Source organism: Nannospalax galili, unplaced genomic scaffold (genome assembly GCF_000622305.1).
Source record: "Nannospalax galili isolate Female #2095 unplaced genomic scaffold, S.galili_v1.0 scaffold768, whole genome shotgun sequence".
Lineage (NCBI taxonomy): Eukaryota > Metazoa > Chordata > Mammalia > Rodentia > Spalacidae > Nannospalax > Nannospalax galili.
This window is the reverse complement of record NW_008360317.1, coordinates 5,255,471-5,260,520: the sequence shown is the minus strand read 5'-3', so window position 1 is coordinate 5,260,520 and position 5,050 is coordinate 5,255,471. Positions and strand designations below refer to the sequence as shown.

Here is a 5,050-nt window from a genome sequence, read left to right as displayed (position 1 = left end):
GTCCCTCATCCAGCTTTCCCCAACACTAACAGCTTATGGAGGCATAGTGCAGTGCATCCCATAATCAGGAACTTAACACCTGTACAATGATGTGGACCCAACTTAAGTCACCAGTTTTCCGCTATTGTCCCTTTTCAGTTCCAGGGTCCAAGTCTGTGATACTTCCTCAGTTCTTCCTTGTATAACCTTGACCCTCTTGGAGGGTCAAAAACTTTGTCAAATGTTCCTTCTGTGGTGATTAATATTGACCGTCAACTGGGCAGGATCTAGAATCACATAGGAGACAAGCCTCTGGACATATCTATAAGGGAGTTTCTAGATGGCATTCATTAATCTTCACCCACCTTAAATGTGGGTGGCATTATTCCATGAGCTAGAGTCCTAGATTAAGGAGAAAGGAGAAAGAGCTGAGCACCAGTTTCCTGCCTGACGACAGGCCTATGCCTTCCCCACTATAGTAGACTGTGTCATCAAACAGTCTACCTTTTGTCAAACCAAAATAAATCTTTCTTTCTTTTTTTTTTTTCTTTTTGTCTTTTTGAGACAGGGTCTCCCTGCAGCCCCAGCTGGCCTGGAACTCACTGTATAGACCAGGCTGGCCTCCATCTCACAGAGATCCACCTACCTCTATCTCCCAAATGCTGGGATTGGAGGCGTGGGCCACCACACCCAGCTAAACCTTTCCTTTCTTAAATTGTCTTTGTCAGGTATTTTTGTCACAACAACAAAAGTAACTAATATACCTCCATTTTGGGGGGTTTGTTTGACAGTCCCACGTTCCAGGGTTACACCAAGTTAGACAGATTTTGGCAAGAATGTCACAGAAAAGATAATACGTGTTCCTTCTCCCCAAATGTGTATCTATCCTAAATAGAAGTCTTGAGGAAATGACCTTTGCTATGTGAGGTACTCTCTGCCATTTTCTATAGTCCTTTAAAATGCTGGTCTCTCATGGGGCTGGAGAGATGGCTCAGTGATTAAGAGCACTGACAGCTCTTGGAGAGGACCTGGGTTCGATTCCCAGCACCCACATGATGGCTGTGGACTGTCCTTAACTCCAGTTCCAGGGGAATCCGAAGCCCTCTTCTGACCTCCGTGGCATTGCACGGCATGAGTGCACTCACATACATGCAGGCAATACACTCGTACACATGGGATGGGGATAATGAATAAAATATTAAAAATAAATAAATAAAATACTTAAAATGCTGGTCTCACATTCACCAGCGTGAATGTTGGCTCACACTGGTTTGAAACCACAGTTGAAGGCATCTCTCTCCCACCCACTCTTTCCAGAATGTCTCTCTTCTCTGCCTCAGTGGCTCCACACAGAGTTTTCTTTTTTCCTCTCTGCCCAGCTCGCTTGTGTATGGTGTATGGTTCTAGACTTGTCTCTCCCCGTCTATCTGATTTCTCACTATTCTTCCTTCCTCAGTGAACTGAGACACTCCTTTCAGGTTGGCTCTCCTCTCCACGAGGGTGGAGGAAGCTCTCCTCACCTGTACTTGCAGTTCTGACTTCTAGTGGCTTCAAGAAATTTCTCAATGGATGGCCTGCTGCTCACAATTAAACTCATGTGTATAGAACTAAAAGCTAATTAAGCTTTTTAAGTGTAATTTTGTGCTTTGACATTCAATATAGCCCAAATAGCATTTATTTAACACTCCCCAACACAAATTAGCTCCCCTTCCCCAGATTCCATACCTGTTGGGGGATATTCCTATTCCCTTTTGTTCAGTCCAGCTTACAGCCTCGCATTTACCTAGAATGCTACCCAGCCACCCCACTCCATTCTCTATCTAATTCAGAAGCTGTCAAACTTTTTGTTCTAATAGTAGTTTTGTTTTTTGTGTGAAATCTGTTTATCAAAAAGAAGAGGAAGAAGAAGAAGAAGAAGAAGAAGAAGAAGAAGAAGAAGAAGAAGAAGAAGAAAGAAGAGGAGGAGGAGGAGGAGGAGGAGGAGGGGAGGAGGAGGGGGAGGGGGAGGAGGAGGATGAGGGGGAGGAAGAAGAAGAAATCTATGTTTATGGTGGGTACATATACATATATACTGTATTGCAAGTAAAGTATACATCTTTTTTGGATTTGGGATATTTAAGGTAGGGTCTCACTATGTAGCCCAGGTCTTGACTTGTAATCTTCCTGAGCGCTGGGATTACAGGTATACTTCAGCATTGTTGCTTGTTTGTGTAGTCTGTGAATTGAACCCAGGCCCTCATGTACACTTGACAAGCTCTCTACCACTGAGTTACACCCAGCCTCTTAAGTTTTAGAGAACGTCAGAATCACCTAGGGGATCCTTAAAGGCTCTGCGTTCCATCCCCAGCCCTCCTAGGAGAGTAAACTAATGAGCAGGCTCAACCTCAGAGACTGATTTCGCAGTGTTTAAGTCAGCACCTTGAATTCCAAATTTCTGACAAGTTCTCCTGTGCTGCTGCTGCTGCTTGGTGAACTCTAACCCCACCCCCACCCCCTACACAAACATACACAGCCGAAACATACACAGACTCTCCACAGGCCTCCAGACTGGCTCAGGCAGCTGCACCACCACTTCCTCACCTCTCCTCCTAGACTCTGTCTCCCCTCCCCTCCCACCTTACCTCTAGTGGAAGGTTTTGCCTATCTGCCTAACTTCCAAGAACTCAAATCACCCACTTCCTGAAGAGTTCAGCTCCCAATCAGCATCTCCAGGAAGACACTTTATATTTCCAGGCTTTATGGAGCTTTTGGCAACAATGAAAGTTGGTGATTATAATGCAGTTGGATCTGCATCATCCAGACAACTAATAAGTTGTCCTTAGTGTGTTCTGGCTGCATTGTGCTACCTTCTCTGTGAGTGATAACACAGTTGCTCAGTACACACACACACACACACACACACATGCACACGATCTTGCATATGCCCACAAACACAGGAGCAAGCACTAGTTAGGGGGTCCTACCTAAAGCAGAGGATTCATAAATGCACAAAGAAACTTAAAAATAAATAATGAAAAGTTTTTACTCGCTCTTCCAAGTGCCAGTGCTAGCACAGGAGCAAGTTTTTGGTGTCTTCATTTTTGGGTTTTTTTTTTTTTTCAGGTTTTTAAAAATTATGTGTACATGTGTTCAGGTGCTTGTGAAGGCCAGAGGTGTGATATCTCCTTGCAGCTGGAGTTACAGGCAGCTGTGAGCCACCTGACTTGGGTGCTGGGAATTGAACTCAGGTCCTCTGGAAGAGCAGTGCACTGAGCCATCTCTCCAACCCCTTGTAATTTGGTTTTGAGGCAATGTCTTGCCACCTAGCCTGGACTGGCCTCAAATTTCAAAGTCCTCTTGCCCAGGCCTCCCTCTCTGCCGTGTGAAGTCAGAGCTGAGTTCACAGGGGAGGACAAGGGGTCCCCATCCATTCTGTAAAGATGAGAGAGGTGAAATGAAAGGAATGCCTCTGTTCACTGAGGCAAGAGTACAATGAAAGGCGACCAGACAGCACCAGGCTCTGAAAGCTGTATGTGCTTTCACCCTAGTGGGTCCCTTAGTAGGAGTGAGGGCCAGGCTGATGAAGATGCCACCCAGGCCCAACGCAAGGGGACATGTGGGTGCCCCTATACATGTCTTTTGGAGATTTTTGGAAGCGCATTCCTAAAAAGGAGATCGTGTTCTGTCCTTAGCAGCAGAATGGAATCAAGAACTGTCCTGCATAGGCTGTGCAGGCGCCAGGCCTGGGGCCTGTCTCGGCCTGGGTTTGGCGAGCCGCACTGCCTCAAGCCGCCGGTAGGTGTCTCTTTCCTGGCTCGGAATCTATTGTGAGTTCCCCAAATGGAGGCGCCCGGAGAGGGGGGTGCGGGGGGCGCGCGGGCCGCGGGGTTGCAGGGCGCCACGGGCCCACCCTGCAGAGCTGGGCACCGCCAGCCTCCACCTCCCACCCGCCAGGCACCCCTCCACCCGGGGGCTCCGCCTGCTCACACGCGGAGGAAGTGCGGCCCTGGCGCTGGAACTTGCCGGCTCTTGTTTCTGGGGTTTGCTGGCCCCGGTGTCACCAAGCAAGATCAAGGGTGGTGTAGGACCCTGGGGAGTTTTGTCCTGTTTCCCAGCGTCCTAACCCTCTGAAAGCCATAGGGAGAAGGACCTGCGGCCTGGCTTTTCCCATTGGGGAAATTCATTTCCCTAACGTGTTCGGTTTTGAAACGGCCCCTTTATTGGGTAAGGAAGTAGGGAACAGTCTCCCTATTTTTTTTTTTTTTTAAGGCAGATGTTCATAGGTCATCTACTGGGTGTCATACCTTGCAGGCGCAACTGAGTAATCTGTCTACTGCCCTGTCCGGGCCATCCAGTCCACCACAGCAATTAGTTTTCAGGCAGCAAGATGATTTCTGGTGCCCAGTGCTTGAAAGCCCAAGAACGAAGGAGAAAAACCGCAGCTCTTACACCAAGAACCTTTGTCTCTGGTTTTAAGGGTAAGGCTGGCTTGCATTTCCTTGGACCTTCTTATTTCGTTTAAAGGTAGTTTTTCAATCTTCACTGAGGTGAATCTTCACTGACTTTGCCACTATTACAGGTGCTGGGGATACAGTAGACAAAAATGCATCTTTATCTTTAAGACACTGGCAGTGGGCACAGCAAACCGATAGATAAATATATAACTAAGTGCACCCTGGCCCGACCTTGGTCTGATAGGCTTTTTAATCCTGCGGCACAAGAGGAAACCAGTACAGAGGCTCTGCCAGCAGCGCTGGACTCTAGAGAAAGGCACAAAGCCCCAGATAGCTAAGTGAAGAGTCATGTGGGAAAGCCACCGCCTTGGGTTGATGCCCATCAAGGAATGTAAGTTGCCTAAGGGACATAGTTGCTAGAAGTATTCCAGCTCCTGATCTCTGATCTGTTCTGCCTTCACTGGATCTGTTCCCCTATAAATCTTGAAAAGTTCCTGGGAACCACTATCAACCATGTATTTATCCTCTCATGAAACAATGTTCTAGAATCTGGCTGAAGTTAAGAAAGAAGGTCCATCCTTGTGCCACTTCTTTGCAACCCTGTTTTGGTTTTCCTATTGCTTAGTTTGGGATTGTTT

General features: G+C 47.3%; 1 long non-coding RNA gene across 2 annotated transcripts in view; it reads left to right on the top strand.

Annotated features, from left to right (window-relative positions):
* The first annotated feature begins 3,638 nt into the window (after positions 1-3,638).
* The window catches only part of LOC115068745, a 10,139-nt gene continuing 8,727 nt past the window's right edge, over positions 3,639-5,050 (top strand). The window contains exons 1-2 of one of the 2 annotated variants that reach the window (XR_003848086.1): positions 3,639-3,753; positions 4,270-4,436. This is a non-coding gene — a long non-coding RNA (uncharacterized LOC115068745). Of the gene's footprint in view, positions 3,754-3,954; positions 4,183-4,269; positions 4,437-5,050 lie in introns of those variants that run through there. The other variant, XR_003848085.1, reaches the window with a different exon arrangement.